At 44.8% G+C, this 23,945-nt stretch overlaps 1 long non-coding RNA gene across 3 annotated transcripts in view; it reads right to left on the reverse strand.

The window, feature by feature from the left end:
- The window catches only part of LOC122212117, a 243,526-nt gene that overhangs the window by 27,942 nt on the left and 191,639 nt on the right, over nt 1–23,945 (reverse strand). The gene's annotated exons all lie outside the window — the stretch shown is intronic.

Genomic DNA, 23,945 nt, shown 5'->3' on the forward strand with positions numbered 1-23,945 from the left:
ATGGCTAACAGACCCATGAAAAAATGCTCAGCGTCACTCATCATCAGGGAAATACAAATGAAAACCACAATGAGATATCACCTCACACCTGTCAGAATGGCTAACATGAACAATTCAGGCAACAACAAATGTTGGCAAAAATGTGAAGAAAGAGGAACCCTTTTGCACTGCTGGTGGGAATGCAAACTAGTACAGACAATCTGGAAAACAGTATGGAGGTTCCTCAAAAAACTAAAAATAGAACTACCCTGTGACCCAGCAATTGCACTACTAGGTATTTATCCAAAGAATACAGGTGTGCTAATTCAAAGGGACACATGCAACCCAATGTCTATAGCAGCACTTTCAACAAGAGCCAAAGTATGGAAAGAGCCCAAATGTCCATCAACAGATGAATGGATAAAGAAGATGTGGTGTATATGTACGATGGAGTATTGCTGGGCAATCAAAAAGAATGAAATCTTGCCTTTGCGACAATGTGAATGGAACTAGAGTGTATTATGCTAAGCAAAATTAGTCAGAGAAAGACAAATATCATATGACTTCACTCATATGTGGAATTTAAGATACAAAACAGATGAACATAAGGGAAGGGAAGTAAAACTAATATAAAAACAGGTCGGGGACCAAACATAAGAGACTTAAATATAGAGAACAAACTGAGGGTTGCTGGAGGGGTTGTGGGAGGGGGATGGGCTAAATGGGCAAGGCCATTAAGGAGGACACTTGTTGGGATGAGCACTGGGTGTTGCATGTAGGGGGATGAATCAATGGATTCTACTCCTGAAATCATTATTGCACTACATGCTAACTAACTTGGATGTCAATCAAAAATAAATACATAAGTGAATAATTCACCAATTAATTAATTAAATAGTCTTCAAACAGTACCCAGTTCATAATACATCTTCAAACAAATATTAAGTATAGTTTTTCCCAAAGAGAAGGTCAAGCTAAAGTTGACTTCCAAAAACATTCTCAATTTAGAATGAAAGTAAAATTTTGATCTTCCAGTGTCTCTTTAGCTGCCAATGGAAACGACTATAATTTACAATTTCACTAGGAAGATGGAAAAGCTGACTGTGAAATGCGGAGAGACGTCGGTGCTGGCGTGGCGGGTGCCCGCTCCCCTCCAACGTGCCCCCGCGCTGTCTCCACTGCACTCTTACCCCGCTGAGCGGCACTGTAGGTATCTCCTGCATTCACATTCTTGCTGATGTTTCCAGTATCCATCAGGGAGCCCGTTGGGACAGGCTTGCCAACAAGTGTCTTTGAACCTAGCTAGTGTGCATGAGACCCTGGGCTAGGTGTGGAGATTAATACAATGAGTATGGGGACATAATTATACTTATTGAAGGTGTGTCAGGAGACTGGCAGCAAAATAGGATGGCTCTCACCCTCTCCTTCCCCTCTCCTCTTTCAGAGCATGACTGTCGCATACACACGCACGCCCCACCAACACCACTGCCGCCGCCACCAGGAAGCCTTCCTGGCTTGATGCTAGCTGAAATTAGAAATACGTGTTCATTCATGTGGCTCTCAAATTCTGCAAATCAGAACAGGACGATGACAGGCCTTGAGAAGAACAGCTCGGGGTGTGTCTCCACCATACCCCCCGACTGAAGCTGTGCCCCTAGGTTTCCTCATTCACCCACAAAGGCAGCTGAACCACTGACAGTGACTCCCTGTTCGACTAAACTTAAGTCAGGTGCTCTAAGCTCCTCAGCTAGGCCTCATCCTTGGCAAAGTCCTTCTCTTTAACAAAGAGCCCAGCTAAGCACTGAGACTCCCCTCGCCCTGGGCGTCCAATCAAGCTCTTCTTCTTCCACGTTGGATGTCTACGCAACTCACTCTCAACACCTACCCACGTCCCCCTTTGTGATTTTCCATCCACTCCCCTACCCTACCAGCTCAGCCAGATCTCTACTTGTCCTGCTGGGTTCGGAGACAAGCTCACTCTCTGCCCCCAGGGCCAGAGTCTTGAACAGTGTCTTCCTTGGAGTCGGAACCATTTCTCAACATTGTCTTCACTGTGTGTTCCAGGCCCCACGCATGGTCCTGAGCGTAGGCAAGGCACAGGGCTCGACTCCACCCTGTGTCTGGAGACTCCCTGGTTGGTCCACCATTTCTTGGTTGTGTGGCCTTAGGCCAGTGACCTATCCACACTCTTTGGTCTCATCTCCTGCAGGACGCAGCCTGCCCAGCCTTCACGCTGTGACTTGAGCGGCCAAAGCCAGAAGCCGTGCGCTGGCACCCCGTGCTCTATCTTGGGCCGCTCCACGGAGTGAGGGCGGTCTGGAATCACCAGCCCAACACTCTGCTCCAAGTCCCAAGTCGACCCAGTTCCAAGAGAAAATAAGACAATTCAATAGAAGAATCCAGGGTAAGATTTTTCTTACCCTTCATACTTTCACATTGTAACATCAAATGTGCCTGCTTTGACCCAAAAGTCCGAGGTTTGACGGCCGAACTTGCTTTAGGTAGCAGCTGTTAATATCCAAAGTAACTCAGCAGAGGTGCTTCATACACTAGGAAACAAGCGATCTTTATCACTTTTATAGTGAATTGCCACCCTATATCCTGTAACAGCCAACTCTCCTGTGTCTTAAAGCCATTTGATTTTTCATATGGAGAAAGCCAAATATCCAAAAATTCACTGCTTTCAGTGACTCTTTTCCCACATCAAAAATTCGACCAGGGAAGAAGGGGGTGGAGCCTAGACGCAAGAGTCTGGTTGGCAAAAGATGTAGGATCTGTGGTGGGCTGTCCCTCCCCAGGCCACCGCTGTCACTAACTCCGCAGGATGAATCCCATTACCTTACGGGGTAAGAATTCAGCTTTACGGAATAGATGTCACATTGGTTCCCATCCATCCCTGCACAGGATGGAGCTTCTGTTATATCCACAGGCCCCAGGGACAGGAGTCAAAGAGAAGGTTCAGGGAAATGTGCATTAGCCCCCAGCCTGAGCCCAGAGGCTCAGGAACTCTGGGGCCTCTGGCTCCTTGGGCAAGGAGAGAGGGGTCCGATTCTTGCATTCATCTGGGTGTAACCTGCAGCCAGGACAGTGAGGGGGGCTGGCAGGAGATGGGACTCTCAAAGGAGTGCCAGACCAGGCCATTCTCCATCAGGTGTCAGACCCCCACATGGCCAGGCATCTGGCCCCCATGACCTTTGCCCTGTTACATCCCCCTTGGCTTCACCCACTCCCACCTCCCAAGAAACTTGAGTCAATGTCCCCTTTGGCTAGACATCAACTACCCTGCTGTGTCCAGGGGGACATCCCCCTGCCTTCTACTCTATTTCCTCTCGGGGGGCGGGTGGGGGGCAAATTTCGACCACAGCCTGTGTCACAGGAAAACACATACTTCATCGACAGAGATTCTGCAGCTGAAAACCCCTACTGTGTACCGTGGTGAACACCCCCTGGCAGGGTCATCTGGATGCTGAGTGGTCCACTGGGCTCTGTCAGCAGAGGCACTCGGACCCCACCTGCAACACCCCCCCTTTTCTGACACAAGTGCTGGGTCACCCCCACATCACTGCTCAGTCTGTGTGACATAGAGCATTTTATCCAGGAGCTTAGGATCCTCCTCTTGAATCAGAAATTCATTTTCTTATAGGATTTTCCCCCTGACAGTGGTCTATAACCTCCTCCCTTTAGAATGTTTGGGCTGTGGCCAGAGTTCAGAGTATCCCGGGGACTGAGCGCTGTGTCTTTGCCCAAAGGGAGGCACCTCCTTGTATACACATGTCCAGCCTGGTACTCTGGGAATGTCAGAAACTCTCAAAGCCGGTGGAAGTCTGTTTCTGCTTGCTGCTAACGATTCAGCCTTTTTGAGCCTCAGTTTCCAAATCTGTAAGGTGGGGATAATGTCACTTTACAGGGCCGCTTGGTAATCAAAAGCAAGATCACATGGGAAGGCAGCTAGCGTAGTCCAGACGCGCCATAGATATCCAGTAAATGTTACTTGACTCAGAACCCTGTTTCCTGGCCATCAGAGTGTGATTGGAGAGCCCCCAATGGAGCATGTCGTGGGGACACTGATAGGCTCTCTAGTGCCATCAGCTTACACACAGTAGGCTGTGAGCAGGTTCATAAATTTCCCTGGGACTTTATGTTTCAATCTTTCTGCATCATTCTTGTTTATTTTTAGCCAACGTCACATGTTTAAGAGAAAAGCACTGGGTGAAAATTTTCATTAAATTTATTTCATTACGACCCAGATCAGGAGCATCCCAAGTAGGAAAGGATGGTTTCACTGGAGACTTTGTGACTTTAGGCTCCAACCTGAGTAGTAGCCTTTTTACATATTATCACAGGCACCTTCCATTTACACAGAAAGGCAAGCCCCAAAGGCAACAGAAGCTTTCCTCCATTACCCATGTGCCTCACATATGCACATAAGCACACATTTATTTTTATATCTGTGCTTACAATGTTATGACTTCAGTATGTGTGATTCTCTCATTCAAGATAAAAGTTGCTGGTTTGAAATGGTTTGAAAACCAAGGCGCTTGCTTTCTGAGGGCCCTGTGGCCACACCGGTGGGCGGGGAGACCTTGGGAGGCTCCACCCCAAGCTGACTCTGCTCCTGGGTCCCCTGGCAGACAGAACCCTGGGGCTCATGCTGGATTTGGGCCATGGGTGATCGATCAGTCCTCCAGGGGCGGGGGGGGGGGGGGGGGGGGCTGCACGCCGCACCCTGGGGACCGCATTTGCCTGTGCGCTTCACGGTTAAATTCAAACATCAGTGAGATGTGATGAGCATGACCTGGGCCACTGAGCCAGGAGGTTATCCAAGATCCCCAAGTGAGTTTGCCCACATAGTGGGAGGGGGAGGTCTGAGGGTGGACCCTTTGGGACCAGCTCCTGGGCTTCCTCCCTCCCTTTCCGGAGCCCTCTTGGAAAAGGCTTTTCATAACATGGGGCTTAAAATATGTATAGGATTTGGATCGTTGCAAGGAGCGGGGAAAGCGTTCCATGCTGAGTTTCAAAAGCGCAGTTTGATAATTCAATGCCTGATAATTAATTTACATGTTCACCTTTACTGCCCAACAAAAACCGGGAAAGAGGACCCTAGAGGGGAGGGCAGAGTCTACCTCCTACAAGTCTTCTCTGCTCCCCAAAGCACCCAGCTCAGGGCTGGACACACAGCGAGTTCCTAATAAACATTATCAATTATTGCTTTGCACTTCACCGTGTGGGACACATGTACACACAGAAGATGGGAATTTTGCGATTTTCCATAAAGGGGGCTTAGTTGGGGGCGCCTGGGTAGCTCAGCCGGTTGGGCATCTGACTTCGGCTCAGGTCATGATCTCACCATAAGTGAGTTCGAGCCCTACATCAGGCTCGCTGTTGTCAGGGCAGAGCCTGCTTCAGATTCTCTGTCCCCCTCTCTTTCTCTGCCCCTCCCCTGCTTGTGCTCGCTCTCTCGCTCTCTCTCTCCTTATCTCTCAAAATAAGTAAACATTAAAAACTGGATAATGATTTTTTAAAAAAGAGTGCTTCGTTGTTATATCGAATAAGCAATGTGAACATACTGAAATATAAGGGAATCAAATTATGTCCTGATTGCCGCCTGTTCTCAAATGGAAAACCAGCAAAAAAAGAGGATGACTCATCTTAAATCCACAATCAAAGGCACAACGTTTCTCTATTTTCCAAGCTCCACTCAAGAGTTACAGTCCAGGATGGATGAGTGTATTCAGACGGTGTCAAAACAAAACTGAAGGACATCAGCCACCAAGACTGAGCCTGGTGAACTGTATCTGGAAGGATTTGCTGTTTGGGGTGGTGTGGGGGTGCGGGGGGGCGGGTATCCCATGTTATTAAGGTGGGGGTCGTTTTGCATGGAAATCGGATCACCTAATGTCTTCAGCTTTCAGGTCTTGTCTGGTATGCATTGTCCCTAACACATGGTGCCCCTTCCTCCTTACAATAGTGAGTTTCGAAAATGCTCCACAAATTAATAATAATATCTGCCCACCGTTGAGTACTTGATTCTGTGCCTATCATGATTCTAACATTTTAAGTGCATTTCCTCGTGTAAGCTTTCCGGCAGCCCTCGGAGGCAGATGTCATTAGACCCAGTCTGTAGATTCAGAAACCCAGGCATCGCACAGACAAGCAGTTGGCCCAGTTTTTCCCTTTCGGGGCCCACCTCACCGAGCTCATTCTGCTCTCGGCCCATGTGGACACGGCCGGAGTGCCTGCAAGCCAGTGAAAAAGAGAGAAAAGCCTTCACTGCATCCCCCTGACTTCACTCTTCGTTTTCATGAGAATTCAAACAGAAAGTAGGGAGTTTGAGAATTAAGCCTGGCTTAATCCCTCCGCAGGGAGCTGTTAGGTTAACCAGACAGCTTTGAACTTTTCCCGTGTTCGCTGCAGGTTCAGGCTGGACTCTTGCCATTTAGTGCGAAAGTTCTCAAAGTGTGGTCCTGGGGCCGGCAGCAACAGCATCACCTGGGAACTTATTAAAAATGCACATTCCTGGGCCGCCCGGGGGCTCAGTCGGTTGGGCGTCAGAATCTTGATCTCAGCTCAGGACATGATCTCACTGTTTGCGGGTTCAAGCCCCATGTTGTGCTCTTCGCTGACAGCACAGAGCCTGCTTGGGAGTCTCTCTCTCCCCCTCTCTCTCTCTCTCTGCCCCTCCCCCATTCGAGCGCACGTGCTCTCTCTCTCTCTCTTAAAATAGATAAATAAACTTAAAAAAAATTTCACATTCCTGGGGCCTCCTCAGACCTACTGAATCAGGAGGTAGAGCCCAGCAACCTGGGTTTTTAAAACGCTCCAGGGGATTCTGACCCACGCCAAATTTGCAGAACCTCTGGGTAGCATAATAACACCTTGACCCAGAAAGGAGTTAGCAATGAAGAAAGTGAAAATACTTGTCAATTTCGTATTTGGAACCACAATTTCCTAATATAAAACTGGACAGAGAATTTGGAGGGTTTCTAACTCAAACCACTAGTTTTATACTTGGGAAAACTGAAGCCCAGAGAGGGAGAGCATGCTATTCCTCGTCACATAGCAAGGTCATGCCAGAGCCTCACGCCCAAACCCAGACCCCCTGCCCCCCGATTCTGAGTCATCTTCCACAATTGAGCTTCCCTTCCAATTTCTAACTACACCGTCCTCAACTGTTCCTTCTCCCAAGTCTGTGTTTAGAGGTTGTCTAATAGTCTATTCATGGAAAATAGAACTTTCTTCTTATTCTGAACATAAATTAAAGTACACTTTCTTTATATTTCTATTCTGCATCAATATTTATATACTCACCATCTTTAAAGCAATTTATCAAACATTTTATTTAAATTGGTATAATAATTTTACTCCCTCTTTTATCTCATGGCTGGGCTAGAATTGAAGGTGTTACATTTTTAGGTTCTTATTATGCATGTGCATAACATTTTCTGAAAAACTCAGAACTGTGTTTCTTCATCCCTCTGACAGATAATCATCTCCAATTGCTCTAATCATGATGTGCTCGGCAACGCTGTTGGACTCTCTTTGCTGAGCTGTGGGAAGCCATTTTGCTAAAACTCTGCATCCTTATAATCAAATCTACTTTTTCCCACTCCCATATAGCAAACCAGATGGCCAAATGAAAATCCAGTCCAAGTCATTGGTTTGAGAAAACAACTAGGTAATTGCCATTCAAGGGAATGGGCAGTTGTCAGAATTTTAATATTTCCACCCAAATATTTGGAGTCTCATTGGTGAGCCATTTGCTGAGTTGTTTGCGCTTAGTACCCTTATTTCTCACTTTTCTTGCTAAGTGTTTGAGAAACCAGCCCATTTAAAGGTCATCTTGACCACAGCCAATGCCCCGGAACACAGAGAGCTGGGCGCCCTCCCACTCAGGCAGGAGACATGGTCATGACTCTTTAGCAAGGACCCTCGAGCTTCATCTCACAGAGGCCACCAGCTTTTCTTTTCAACCTATTTTAAACTGTCTTCATTTCAAAAAAAAAAAAAAGCAATTAAGTACTTGTTACCCAACTTTTTAGGAGGGAATCATGGATAACCACAGAGAATTAAAATAACGTGTTATGAATTCATGCCATAAGAGCTTGGGATCCAAAACCAGTGGTAACAATATGGACATTAGACCATGCACTGGAACAAGTAATGAAGGAGGAGGTAGGAAAGAAGGCTAACTTCTTCTGCTTGTGGACATTTGGACTTTCAGAGCCCTTGATGGACAGTGGAAGACATGAAGGAGGGAAGGAGAGATGGAAGTAGGATTTGGGAGCTGGAAGGGAAGGACAAGAGGTCCACACAGGAGCTGAGGTGCCATCAGCCAGACAGCCTCTGGTCCTGTGCCACTGGGCGTCCAGGGATGAGACCAGTGTGAGGACACAGGGGGAGAGGACAAGGATGTGGCCCAGAAAGCTGTTGTACTAAAGCAAGGTTGGTCACTCCTGTTCGTGAGCCTGAGGTTTCCTGACACTGAATTCACATGCCGTCCTTAGGACAAGTAAGAAGAGAAGCAATTCCTAGAACCAGCTCTACTAACACAATGATTAAGAACAATCTGTGAGTTGGGGCTCCTGGGTGGCTCAGTCGGTTAAGCGTAGCATCTGACTCCTGATTTCAGCTCAGGTCATGATCTCACGGTTCGTGAGATCAAGCCCCACGTCAGCCTCTGAGCTAACAGCACAGAGCCTGCTTGGGATTCTCTCTCTCTCTCTCTCTCTCTCTGAAAATAAATAAACTTAAAAAAAAAAAAAAAGAGCAATCTGTGAGTTAAAACCCCTAGAATCTTTATACCAGTTTAAAGCCAGTGAGCTTAAAACCTAATCTTATGAAGAATACCCAGGGAACTTTTAAAAATACAAAATACTGAGTCCAACACAGACATTCCTGATCAGGGTTGATTACAAGACCACGTGTTTTAGAAGAAGAGGATGTTTATGGGGCACCCAGGTGGCTCGGTCGGTTGAGCATCCGACTTCGGCTCAGGTCATGATCTCACAGTTTGTGAGTTCGAGCCCCACGTCGGGCTCTGTGCTGACAGCTCGGACCCTGGAGCCTCCTTCGGATCCTGTGTCTCCCTCTCTCTCTGCTCCTCCCCTGCTCACACTCTGTCTCTCTCTCAAAAATAAATAAAGATTAAAAAAAATTTTTTTTAAAAGAAGAGGATGTTGATGCACATTTAGTGGTCTGTGCCATGCAACTTAAAAAATATATTACAATTTTGAAATTATTGAGGCGCTTTGTCAAAAATGGTGGCAAATTCTGACTCTCCCTCTTCATTAGGTCGGCCACCCTTCTGCCTCCAGGCTTCTCAAAGGCTTTCCATCTACTGGTTAATACAGGAGGAGAAAAGTATGTGTGGAGAAACCCCACACCTCCCCCGACATTGCTACTGAAAAAAAAAGAAAAGAAAAAATACAGCACCAGAAGAGAAACAAAAATGTCTTCATTTCAATGAAGGAAGGATCAAGGATCAGAGCAAATTATTAATAATCGACATGAAAGTCAAGACTTCACCCCCACCAAGGGATTCTAGTGTGGGCCACCAATAGTGCCCTGATCCCCTGCTGAGAGCATTGTTCTGGAAGACGGAGCCATGAATCAAATATATATCAATATCTCTTACGAACCATGCAAGGAATGTCAGGGCAAATGCATCATCCATGCCCAGTGCCCAAAAAGGGCCCTGTCTTCCCTGCTAGCCTGAGCCTGACTCATATCCCACATACTGGGTGGCTGGAGAATTAGGGTTTTGAGAAGTGAGTCAAAGGCTCCAGATGCCCACATATTAATTCCATTGTAAAACAGGACACTCATCATTAGACTATCTTCCAAAAGAACTGGGTTGGTCAGTTGTTCATTTCGGTATCTATGATCTAAATCACAATCATTTTTAGAAAGTGTATAAGCGGCCTATTAAAAAGTCAACCTCCAAAGTCATAATAGATTTAAAACTTCCGGTGTTGAACAGGTGCTCAGAAAATCAATCTATAGCAAGAACAAACGAACTGAAAAAACCATTTTAATCACCCCCAGGCTATTTTTATTCAACACACTGCTGCAATATGACCCCCGGGAGAATGAGGTTTGCTTTTTTCTTTAAAGAAGACAACAGAGGCCAGGAAGAGCAGGCAAAAGGAGGTCACTAAATTATTGGTCATATCGATTATCCATCATCATCAGTGAATGTTGATTACACAGACAGTTGGATTAGCACAGTATGCGGAACTATTCTCTTCTTTCTTAGCCTTATGTGTCTGGGCTTGAGGTTGTGAACCATGGATGACCCTTTTCTACCAGAAAAATGCTCATGAAGCACAGCTCTGATCACCTCTCTTTTGCTCAAAACTCCCCGTTGTTTTCCCCTTGAAGACCAGAACCTCTGTCCTGGTGTGCAAGTTCCTCCATCCTTCCCTAACCCCACCCCACTTTTCTGCTTCGTGCGCTGTCCTCTAGCTTCTTGGCACTCCTTACTGCTGCCCGCACAAGCTCCAGGATTTCTCCCCTGACCCTTTGCCTTTTCTATTTTCTAAGCCTGGGAAGCCTCATGCTCCACCCCTCATAAACCTCAACCACTTCTAATGCCACCTTCTCCACTGTGTCTCCCGTTCCACCCCACTCTGCCTATGCAGACTGAAAACTAAATATTCACATGGTCCCCTGTCTCCTCTTTCTATAGGACACATCCCTTTTCCACTGTATTCTTCTTATCTTGTTTCACTTACTAGACAATGGTCTGCAGGGGACTGGTTGTGTTGGTTTTGTCTTTGTACCCTGTGTCTTCTGTGCTTCTGGGGCCTTAGTGCGTGTCTAATATGCATTTGTGGGTAGAAGGAAAGGAAGAAGAAAGAGAAGGAAGGAAGGAAGTGTAGAAAGATGACACAAAGGGAAGGGAGGAAGGAATTCAGTTTGTACTTGCACAGCCGGTGTTTAGGAAAGTTGTGTATGTGTCTAGAACTTCCTATAGCTACTGTCTCACATCCTATTTTTTGCCTCAGTCACCTATATCCGAGCTTTCTCCCCACCCCTCCACTGAAATGTTCTTGCTAAAGGCCATCCACAAAGCCCCTCTTACCAAGTCTGGCACTCACCTCTCAGGCCACCTTACTCAACTAACTTGTGACTTTTAACACCTCCCTCACGCTTTTCTTGAAAATGTTGGAAATCTACACTTGATTCCTGTGATGCCTTCACTCTTGCTTTTCCCTGTATCTCTTTTACCCCCTTGCATCTCAAGCCCCCGTACTGTATTCATTTCCTCCAGCCATCCTTTAAATACTGGTGATTTCCGGTGTTCTTCATCTTTCCTTTCTGTTTTCATGCTACACACTCTCTGGTTAAACTTATTCATCCCCCTAGCTTCAGATTAGTTCCTCTCTGTTGATAATTCCCAATCTATATTTCTTGGCCTCCCTCCCCTCCTGAATTCCATCCAGAATTATGTGGCCAACCTCCTACTGGACATCTCCCCTCAAGAGCTACCTTAAATTCAACATTTCTGAACCAGAACATTCCATGCCCCCCCCAACAGGCTTGTTCTTCGTCCTGTATTTTTATGTCAACTAATAATGTCCCACACTTGGGGTGCCTGTGTGGTTCAGTTGGTTAAAGGTGTCCAACTTCGGCTCAGGTCATGATCTCACGGCTGGTGAGTTTGAGCCCCACATTGGGCTCTGTGCTGACAGCTCAGAGCCTGGAGCCTGCTTCAGACTCTGTGTCTCCCTCTCTCTCTGACCCTCCCCTGCTCATGCTCTGTCTCTCTCTCTCTCAAAAATAAATAAACATTAAAATTTTTTTTTAAATAATAATGCCCCACACTTAACCAGCCCACAAGGCCAGAAAGAAAAGAATCTTTTGAAAGCCACCTCTATTTAGCACATCCAGTCACTGAAGTTCCTTAATGTTTTCCACATCCTCATATCACCATCTCCCTTGGTACAGAACATTATTCCTTCACATCTAGGTCGCCACAAAAACTTCCTGAAAGGTTTACTGTCTTCGGTATTTGTCATCCTCTAAACTTCAGCCAACTCAGCTACCTTCCTAAACTGTAAATATGTTCATTTCACACCTTTCTTATAACCCTACAATAGTATACCATTGTCTTCAGGACAAAACCCAAACTCCTTAACTTCATGTGTATAAGTTCATCTTACTTTCTCTTTGCTGGTCCATGCAATGTCCAACAGCCATGGCATTTCGTGTCGAAATCCCTGTCAGGGAGTGGAGTCAGGGACTGATGATCATCCTAGCTCTCATTCTTGCAGAACTCCCACAAAAAAAACCTAAGTGGAAGGTGTTATTTTCTCTTTCCTGACAAATAATAAACTACCCATCTCATATGAAGGAAGGCTATTCTACCAGTTATCCCACCTGCCTCATTGTTGACTCTTTTATCTTGGACTTTGGATGCAAACATTTGAGTTCACTGTATTCCCCCAACCTCATAGCCCCTCCCCCTCATGAAACAATAAACCTTGATTTATTATTCTAAGAGCTTGCAACTCTCCTGAGTCTGACCTAAGTCACAAGCCTCATATCACCAGCTGTAAATGGCCCTACGAGTGAATCCCCCCTCTAATTGGTCTCCAACAATTCCACTTTAACTTTACCTCCAGCAGACGGAACGGATGGAAGGTTTGCATTCATTCAACCCAACTACAGGATTTTCACCACCCGGCACCTACCAATTCTCCAGACTCACCTTCCACAACTCCACCCCACGAGGCCCCTGTATTAGAACTACCTGCAGTTTTCCTAAAGCATACCATGTCCACTACTGCCTCTGTGCCTTTGCACATGCCATCATATTCAGCTTGGATGGTCTCCACATGTATCCCTGCCCCTCCCATCCCTATGCCCTCACTCCCTACTCCTTGGATAGCCTGTACTCATTAAATCTTGGAATCTTTTTCAGACTGTTTTCCTCTTCCAATTCGCTGGCCTTCCCCTGTATTCTCACACTGACTGAATATAAAAACCTGTCACAGCATTCACATGCCACAGGGCCACTGTGGGATGTTTGTCTAGCTCAGCCATGAGACAGAAATCTCCTCGAAACGGAGGATAATGCTGTATGTTTCTTTGTAACTTTAGGGTTCTGTAGAGTGTCTGGTTCAGGGCCATTGCTCCTCTGTTTTTGACAGAGGATTGATGGATGATAGATAGATGTTAGATGATAGAAGATAGAAAGATGGATAGATAGATAGATATATGGATAGATAGAAGAGTGAGCCTCTTTTCAGAAAGAGTAGAATTTCTGTAAACATGTTTGATTTTGTCTCCCATCCAAGTACAGTAGCATATAGCACTAAGAAGCAGTCTCATTCATTGCATGGAGCAGATACTCTCAGGTTTTTTCCTGGCATATTTGCAAATGTGACTCTGAGGAAAATAAAACCCAACAGTTGGGGCAGAGGGGTGTGTGTGTGTGTGTGTGTGTGTGTGTGTGTGTGTGTGATGTTAGAATGGAAGAGGACAGACGCATGGACCAAGGGGAAGTAAATCTTGAATGAAGAGTATCAGATGGATGAGAACTTCTATTGGTAAGGGAATAATCTTAACCAGCTAAGCGAATTCCTTTCTCAGATCAAAAAGCACAATAGAATCCATTTGCTTGGCACTTTTGTTATTAGGCATCTCCTTCTAGCTGGCCAGTCCAAGTTTTACCACTTTCTACCCCAGAAGGTAACACCAATATTCTTCCCTCAGCAACCCCCTTAGCTGGATGCTGAGCCAGGAACATAGGTTTCTCTGCAGAAAAAAGAAAAGGACCAAAAAGGAGAGGCAAAGAGCTTTGAATTTCATCTGGACTCTGTGCTTGTTTTCTTTGGACCCAGTATTTGACTTCTTTAGGAATTCTGGTTCAAAGGCTAATTAATGCCTACACTCACAGATGATATAAATAAGTCATCAGAAAAATCAGATTGGATCCATGTGCTGGAACTGAACAGAAATGCTCAATACACTAGAACAGTGACTCCCAAACATGTTTTTTTTTTTTACCAACACACACACACACACACACACACACACACACACACACACACAGAGGCAAACTGAACCACATTTCACAAAGCAAGAGAGAGTGTCCCAAATGTCCTACTACAGTTCTAAGCTGTAATAACCTCAGAAGGTAAGTGCTACCAACTTAGAACAGCATCATGTGACTGTTTATTTAAATTTATTGTATATTTATTTAGTTTGGTGACCTTTGAAAGATACATCTTTAATTTTTTTCAGTCGCTGTTTGCCATCTTCAATCAGAGGTACTGAAACAAAAATTTAAAATTAAAAACGCAGTTTTGAGAATACACCTAAAACCGAACTAAGACAAAAGTCTTAGTGCCCAAAAGGGGCACGATACACTTGTATTACTCTTTGTATTCTCTGGTGTTTTCTGGTCTGTTCAGTTATATTCTCTATTTTATTATTTCTGTGCCATTTTATTCTATTTGTCTTTTCTAAGTGCTGATCTCACCCCCAATAAATTAAGTTCATGACCCACTAACAAAAAGCACAGCCGAGTGAAGGAATAGTCAGTCCTTCCTTGATTCAAGAGCTCAGTCATCCTGGGCTTGGGTGACATACAGATCCATTCATTTTCTAGAAGCCGATAAGTGAAAGCCATCGAAGCAAGGGTAGGTTGAGGTGTGTGGAGCTCCTTGGTGAAGAAAACAATCCCCGTCACTACCCAGTGGTGCTGACAGTCCCCCCACAGCTGTGTGTCACTGCAGGAGGTCACCACTTTAACAAGGTCTGAAAGAAATGGATTCCTGGGATGAAATGACTCTGTGACATAATGGAACATTTTCTGCACCCAAGGAACATCTGAAAATATTTTACTTGTTAACAGTGAATCTTGTCCCCTGCCAACCCTCTCTGTTGCCCATTTCTCATCCTCGGTAACAGCATAATGATCTTAATGAAAAACACACAGAGTGAAAATGACAAGCTTTTATGACAGCAGTCACCACGTGTAGAAGCCCAAAACAGAGGAGTAATAAAATCGCATCCTTTGTGACGTAGTCTCAGGATAAAGATGCCTGGTTCTGATCATTACAGTCATTACCAGCCACCCCAGCATACGATACAATAAGGCTACTTATATTTCATTCATACGCAACTATTTATAGCCTTAATTCCTTAGCTCTGGTCACATCTACTTTACTTCTCACTTATATTAAACTGTAAGTATTTCAAGGGTTCTGTCTACTATCTCTTACATGTCTCTCTGTATTTTTAGCTACAAGTAAGCAGACAGCTAAATGATAAATGTTGGCACATTACGAACATTGTTATTATCTCATGTAGCAGAGAGGATCAATTGACTCAGTGGCACAATGATCTCATCAAGAATCCAAGGGCTTCCATTCCTCTTCTCTGCCTTCCTCAGTATAGAGCTCTTCATCCTGAGTCTTATGGCTTCATGGGCTCAAGATGGCTGCCAATGGCTGCTGCTCCATATATCTCATCCTCACATTAGCACCATCCTGAGTCAAAAGACAGGGAAGGGGTTTTCTTCTCACGCTTCTTGTTCTTGAAGCTTCCCAACAGACTTCTTCTCAGGACCCATTGGCCAGGATTAGATGCCATGCTTATGCACGAGTTATAAGGGAAGCTGAGGCACGTGAGTCTTGGTATTCTCAGTTTTTACAGTGGGAGACAGTCTTGACCAGCAAGGAAGAGATACAGCACTTGGTGTTCTGCACTCAGTATTGCCCACTGCATTTTTAAACTGATCACTCTATGATCGCTCTCTACTCTATGTGAGAGTGAACATGCAGATTTGGTCTCATCGCTATGTGAATAGGTTAACAGCTCTGTCGGAGGGCAATCGACTTCTCTTGCCTGGGGAGGAACCATTTCTCATAATTCTGGTTACTATCCATAGCCAAACCTGCATGGGAGGGTCCGCAGAAGGATCACTCTGAAGCTATTCCCAAGCTGTTGAAACCAGTGATGACAACAGCTCTCTGCTGCTGGGTCAGTTGGCCAACAACTGTTTTTCAACCAATAGTGTAGATTTCCCCATTTCTGTTACCCTCTCTGTTTTGCACGCGAGGACACTAGCAATAGAGAGGTGTCTCTAGACCCCCAACAGCGCATCTCCAATTCGTGCTGCATCTGAGAATCAGAATGACTTTTCTTAAAAAAAAACATTTCCGGGGCGCCTGGGTGGCTCAGTCGGTTAAGCGTCCGACTTCGGCTCAGGTCATGATCTCACAGTCCGTGAGTTCAAGCCCCGCGTCGGGCTCTGTGCTGACAGCTCAGAGCCTGGAGCCCGTTTCAGATTCTGTGTCTCCCTCTCTCTCTGACCCTCCCCCATTCATGCTCTGTCTCTCTCTGTCTCAAAAATAAACGTTAAAAAAAAAAAAAAAAAAAAACATTTCCATCATGAAATCCAATCAGCAAAACTGCGTTGGAAACTTATTGTACCAAAAGCTCCGTGGCAGGGATGAAGTGGTAGGAGGAAGTGATAGTGTGTGTGTCTGAGTGTCTGTGTGTGTGTGTGCATGCATGAACTCTCGTGTGTGAATGCATGCTAAACTTCTACTTCTCATTTAGCCCCTATCTCTGTCTAGAAGTCCAATGTGCTATCCATTGCACCACAGAGACAGGCATAGCTCCTGATCTCTGAATTTCGATTCCGAATTTTATTTGATGAAATTATCCATTGACATCTATTACTCAATGTTGGCCTATGTGTGTTGGTTTTATATCTTAGTATAGGAAATATCTATATTTCCATCTTTATACCTTCTCCACCCAGCCTGGCACCTGGCAGCTAACAGATACTTAAAGAATATACAGAGGGGTGCCTGGGTGGCTCCGTCAGTGGGATTTCGGCTCAGGTCACGATCTCACAGTTCATGAGATCAAGCCCCACATTGAGCTCTGTACTGACAGCGTGGAGGCTGTTTGGGACTCTCTCTCTCTCTCTCTCTCTCTCTCTCTCTGTCTCTGCTCCTCCCCTGTTTGTGTGCACTTTCTGTCAAAATTAAATAAAAATAAATATTAAAAAAAAGAATATATTGAATGTGTGAGTTCCTTGAGGGCACAGCACATATTATGTTAAGTTTTGATTCTCCTTTAGTTTCTATTCTAGAATAGAAATAAAGCAAAGAAGAAAAGATATGGATAAGAGAAAGCTCCTACCTTCTTGGGAGCAATCTCCAAAAGGTATTCTCCAAAAAAAATTTTTTTTTGAAAATGTATTCATTTTCTCCAGGCATACGTATTCCATGACGACCATGGAACAGCAAAACACATTCAAATGTCTGGAAGTCTGGCCCAGCCAGATGGGTGGACTTTGAGATGAAAGAGTGGAAGGGAGGCCCTCTTTGCTTTTTCTTTTTTTCCCTCTCCATCTGAATCCCACTCACCCTCCCTCCTTCATGCAAGTACCAGTGGGTCCTCTTTCCCTCGCCACCTCCCTCTTCCCCATTCTAAACTTCATCCACTGCTTGCATTCTCTCTCTTCAAATAAACCAGACTTCCAGAAGCTCCCTCTGGATATTTTTTTTTTAATCTTTTTTATGTTTATTTTTTTTATCTTTGAGAGAGAGAAAGAGAGCACGAGCAGGGGAGGGGCAGAGAGAGAGGGAGACACAGAATCTGAAGCAGGCTCCAGGCTCTGAGCTGTCAGCACAGGGCCCGTCGCCGTAGGGCTTGAGCCCACGAACCACGAGATCATGACCTGAGCCAAAGCTGGACGCTCAACCGACTGAGCTGCCCAGGCGCCCCTCCCTCTGGACATTCTAATGGACCACCTGGACTGTCCCATCAGGAAGCCAGAGCCACACCTGGTGAACAAGTTTGCACTTTGTCCTAACTTTCTCTCCCACCCCACACTCCATTCGTACCAGGTTTTGCTTAGACTCTGGCATTTCTCCAACAGCTGCTACTGGAATCTTCTTGTGTGACAATCAGGCTTCCTCGCAGCCTTATCAGCTCAAGCATAACAGAGCAGAGGCTGCCGTGTACGAAGCCCCTTTTCACTACTCACAGCCACTTCTCCTAGGGGATCACATGGATTCGTTGCTTGTCAGATCCAACCGGCATTTCTCAGCAGATCACGGATCTTCCCTGGAGCCCCCAGTTGGATTTTGGTGCCTTCTTCGAGGACGCCTCTCCTTGGTTTTCGAATCCTTTGCTTTGGTTCACTTTGCACTACCTGCCCAAGCACGTTACATCGCAGCCATCCCATAAGCTCAGCTGTAGAGAGGGTTCTTTCTTTACTTATTACTGAAGTATAACTGACGTACAATGTTATATTTGTTTCAGGTGTACAACGTACTGATTCGACAATTCTATGCATTACGCAAGGCTCGCCACAGTAAGGGTAGTCGCTGTCACCAAATGTTATTACCATATTATTGGCTGTATTCCCTAGGCTGTACTTTTCATCTCTGTGACTTATTTATTTTATAACTGGAAGTTTGTGTCTCTCCCTTCCTTTCCCCTATTTTGCCCACTCCTCCTTCTGGACACCACCAGTTTGTTCTCTGTATTTAAGAGCCGGTGTTTTGTTTCTTCGTTCATTTGCTTTGTTTTGTAGATTCCACGTATCAGTGAGATCATACGGTATTTGTCTCAGAAAGTGTTTCTTTTATGCTGGTATTATTGTTGACTTCAAGGTCCCAGGTGTGTATCCATTCTTGCCTTGCCCAAAAGGTGTTCTCATGACAGTGTCACCCTGCCTCTTCTCCTGATTTGTACTGATTGTGTACAGACCTGCTTTCACAGCCCAAGCTTCTATTAACTTTGAGCAGCAGGACATAGTTATGGGCATAAATCTACTTATCATAGATGCTTAGTATATTAACCCTTATCTGGTTTTCCATCAAAGGCAACTTGCCAGGAAACATAGCTTTATTTTGAATGTCTTATCCTTATTAATCAAGGTAATACCCTAAGCATCTATTTTGCTGTTGTTATTCAATTATAAGCTCCTGGGGGGGGGGGGGCAGAAAGACAATATAACATTCATAAGTTTATCCCTAGAACACAGCTCAGCATCTGGCATACACATAAAATAAAGTTGTTGAATTTAATTAAATTGAATCAGACTTTGGGGCGCCTGGGTGGCTCAGTCGGTTAAGCGTCCGACTTCAGCTCAGGTCACGATCTTGCAGTCTGTGAGTTCGAGCCCCGCGTCAGGCTCTGGGTTGATGGCTCAGAGCCTGGAGCCTGCTTCCGATTCTGTGTCTCCCTCTCTCTCTGGCCCTCCCCCATTCATGCTCTGTCTCTCTCTGTCTCAAAAATAAATAAACGTTAAAAAAATGCCTTTTATAAATTGAATCAGACTTTAAACTTTTCAAATAACTTTTAATTCAAATCACAAAGGTAACAATTTCCACTTCTGGCAATGGCAGACTGGGTGAAAAGAATTATAGATGTCCTTCTGAAAACAACCATAGGCAACATTGTGAAAAAAATCTCTTTGAAAGCACGAAACAATGGTAAGTGCAGCATGAAATTGTGGGGACACTATCTGGAAGAGGGAAGAGCCGAGAGATGAGTCTCACATTGGGTCCACTTTTCACCTCAGGTGTCTATAAATTGTGAAACTGTTGTTGAAGGACCTAGAAAGGCTTTGAAAAGATCCTGTGGGGACAAATTAGAGTTTATGGTCTTTCAATAAAGAACCCTGGTAAATTTGCAAGATTAGAAGGGGGACCCCAAGAACTGCATCCAAGGAAAAAATGATGAATCAAAAATAGAAAAAGACTTTTGTAGTAGATATCAGCATTCAGGAAGTTTATTCGTAAGTTCCCCCAGACCAATGCCTTCGCGGAATGGAGAGAAGCAGGTTTGAACAGAGCAAGGAGTCGGGCTCCGATGGAATCTCATCAAATGCTTCACCAAATCCCACCGGAGGCTCTGAAGCTTGCGCAGACCTGTAGAGTTTTTCCACATCGAAGGAAGGGAGCCAGACTGAATCGTGTTTCCCAAAAGTCATGTATTGGGATCCTAACCCTTATTACCTCAAAGTGTGATGGTATTCGGAGACAAGACCTTTAAAGTTATTGAATTCAAATTATGTCTAAATAAGATCATGGAAGTGGCCCTAATCCAATATGGCCAATGTCCTTGTAAGAGGAGATTAGGACACAGACACACACCTGGAAGACTAGGTGAGGACACAGAAGATGGCCATCTTCAAGCAAGGGAAAAAGAGTTTAGAAGAAACCAACTCTGCCGACACCTCAATCTCAGATTTATAGCCCCTGGAACTGTGACAAAAGAAATTTCTGTTGTTGAAACCACCCAGTCTGTAGTGCTGGGTTATGGCAGCCCTAACAGACTAATGCACTGGTTACAAAGCCTGTGTCTTCTTGCTGACACAAATAAACTACAGAAGGGATTCTTCGGAATCAAAAGAAAGAATCTCCTTTAAGCAAAATGAAGTCAACTTCCTGTCCCCAAACATAGAGGTTATGGTGTGTCTGAGATGGGCTCACCTGAGACAAAGGGAATGGAGCCTGACTGTCCCCATGCTCCATGTTAATGTAACCCGGCATCCGGAACCCCCTTGCAGAATCTCCATTCCCTTCTCCCGTGTTCTCAACCCACCTCTTCCGCATGTGGGCGGACCCAAGGACCCAGAGCTGTCATTCCACCTCCACACGCACCCCTCACAGCCTGCTCCTACACCTTGTGCTCACGCACAAGGTTTACACAGCTGACAGCCCCCCTCCAGACACCCACGACGAAATTCATTACTGTTAATAACCTCTGCTGGGAACTTTCATTAGAAAGAAGTAAGAGGGGCACCTGGGCGGCTCAGTCGGTTGAATTTCCCACCCTTGATTTCCACTCAGGTCGTGATCACACGGTTGGTGGGTTCAAACCCTTCATGGGACTCTGTGCTGACAACACAGAGCCCGCTTGGGATTCTGTCTCCCTCTCTCTCTGCCCCTCCCCTGCTCTCTGTCTCTCTGTCTCTCAAAAATCAATAAATAAGCATTTAAAAAATCAAATAAAACAAAGAAGGAAGGAAGAAAGAATGGAAGGGTAGAAGGAGGAGAGGGAGGGAGGAAGGAGACAGAAAACAGTCCAGCTGAGACAAACATTCAGGTCCTACCACCCCTCTAGACGCTTTCTGTTCAAGCAGATATCCCTTCTTTCGTATCTGTCTTTGCTATGAACATTTTCATACATATGTTTTTAAGACATTTTATAAACATACACATAGACATATTAGCCCCAGTTCTCTCACACTTCCCACCCCCGGTGCCAGCTTGGAACCTTGTTCTCTTAACCCTATTGGAATATTGTTTGTCATTATGACTTTTCTGTCAACAGCCTCTTCTCATATTGAGTATCTCATATCTCATCTTCTCATACTGAAAAGTCCTTCAAAAGAGCTGTGGAATGGGTCATTGAGAACTGTCCTCTGTGTGCAGCTAAAAGCCAGAATATAAAGACAATGACCCTTCATGATTAGGGCAGGGCTCTGTGTCACCTAAACATACAGAAGTGAATACAAAGACTGCCTCCTCCAGGGTTTGTGAGAACTTGAAGTTGGAACCACAGATGGACAGTCAGACCGCTTAAGGAACACTGGACTCATGGGCACTCACGCATGCTCAGTGTTACAGAAAGAGGAGCATGTAAGATCCCACCTCAAACTGTGTAACTCGTGATGCACCCATATCTGTGTTGCAACCCTGGTGAATTTTCCTTTTGACTTCAGAATGAGTTCGTGGCCACCTTCTGTATTTACAATTATACATTAGAGAATGTAGCTGCTATTTTAATCCTTGTTTAAAATAAAGCTAGTCGGGATTCGGTAAGCTAGTCGACTCACCGCTATCCCAGATACAAAACACCACGTCTGCAAGCAGTTGTGTGCAAGTTCAAGCTTGGTGCCTGATTGTTAACAGATCATCCTTGCTGTTAAAAACTGACTCAGCTCTTTTTCCCTCAGTGTTTTGTTTTGTTTCATGTTTTTGAAACACACATTGAGAAATTCTCAGAACCAACCTGACAAGGAAAACAAAACATGAAGACATTTCCTAAAGGCACAGTTAACTATAGACTGAGTCAGGTACTGGCCCCAGAGCCCTCTTGCTCCAAACTCTTCACAACTATTGATTGGAATAATAAAGAATAGGCGCCTATACTGTTGGGTTTTTCATATTAGATGCACTTACGTTCTCCAGTTCAAGAATTTCTACTTGATGATATCAAGAGAGAATAATTTTTATGTGTGGCCAAAAATTAATTAATAAACTTGAATTGTGTGTCATTTGAGTCAAAAAGAAAGAACTGGTGATGCCACTATATGGGAAAAGGCAAGGGAATTTATGAATGCTGGTTCATCTGCAAAATGGTGCTTAAGGACATTATAGAAAGAGTGACACTCCCCCCATAAGGGCTTTAATGAGCCTCCCCCTTGCTCTCATTTATGCTTGTTTACCTGTCCAACTCATACACACAGCACCCCATGAATCAGAGTCCAAGTTAATCTGTGACTCTAGAAAGAAGTTCCCAGGGTCACTTAACAGGATTTTTGTCCCTCTCTGTGTCTTTTTAAGACATTTTTACTTAATAGAACCTCTCCTCCAAAGGAAAAAATCCTCCTGGAAAATGAAAAGAAGCCTTTGTAATGCTTGTCCTGGTATGTCTACAACCAAGATTAACAAATATAATTGGGGGATCACAGGAGATGAGGGGGCTTGGCCTGAGGTTTCCTTTGGGCAAAAAAACATTTTTTCAGGGAAAAATGTTTCAGATTAAAAATAATAATAATAATAAAAAAATCTACTTTAATGAAAAACTCTTACCCACATAAAAACAACCTCCAGGGGTTTTCTTGAAAACTGTTAAGATAAAATATATCCCACATCTTACTCTTCACAAAAAAAGCTTATTATGTTCTCCCCCATTAACTTTCTCCTCGGGGTATTTCTGATGTCTGCAAAACATATTACAGCCATTTCCTGCTGAACAGTTTCACAACGTTGTCACTGAATTAAATTCAAGAAACGACTAACACCATGGACAGGCATAGGAGTATTTAAACGAGGGGCCCATTAAATAATAGGCGAGGGTAAATAGAAATATCTACCTGGCCCTGCTAAGCGGCAGGCCCCAAATGAGGCTGACCATGGAGCCAGGGTGTCTGCAGAGGAATGGCCCGTCTGCCTCCCCAGATCCTATTTGAGCCTCTCGCCGCACCCCTGCATCCTCAGCCATCTTTTCTCAGCCTTCCAACAAACTCCCTTTCTCAAAATGCTGACCATCTCTGCTGTCGAAAAGGCAGGTGCTCCAGGCAAGGGCAGAGAGGTCATTGGTGATGATCCCCTCAGCGCTTCCTGTCCCTACGTGAATTCCATCTTCCAGTTTGGCTGGCGAGACCAGGGGTCCTGCCTCCAGGGGAGGAAGGAGGGAGAAGATATGGCTGAGATAATCAACGTGTGGCTATAGGTTCTGTCTCCTCTGCCATGTGTGGTGATTGTCCTGCCCGGAGTCCTCAACTACATGTTTGAAGAGTCAGTTCTGTGTTGCTTGGCTTCCTTAGAACAGCATGGCTTCCTTAGAACAGCACTTAGAAACAGCATGATCTCAAAAACAGGCCCCCTTTAATTAGGGTTGCAAACCGGGTTCTTTGAAAGGCCATAATTTAAAAGTCACCTTCTGAAAGAAAGAAAGAAAGAAAGAAAGAAAGAAAGAAAGAAAGAAAGAAGAAAGAAAAAAAGGAAGAAAGAAAAAATGAGAAAGAAAGAAAGAAAGAAAGAAAGAAAGAAAGAAAGAAAGAGAATGATTTATGAAAGTATTATGATCAAAAGTTGGGAAGAAAAATCACCCATAATGTCACCACCCAATGATGGAGTCACATAAGGAGGAAAGGTGAAAGCAACAGGGACTCTGGCCTGGCTTCCCTTAGACACTCAGACGGTGCTTCCCGGGGTCCAAGGTCATAACCTGGGACTGCCCAGGGCCAGGCC

Source organism: Panthera leo, chromosome F3 (assembly GCF_018350215.1).
Source record: "Panthera leo isolate Ple1 chromosome F3, P.leo_Ple1_pat1.1, whole genome shotgun sequence".
NCBI classification, from domain to species: domain Eukaryota; kingdom Metazoa; phylum Chordata; class Mammalia; order Carnivora; family Felidae; genus Panthera; species Panthera leo.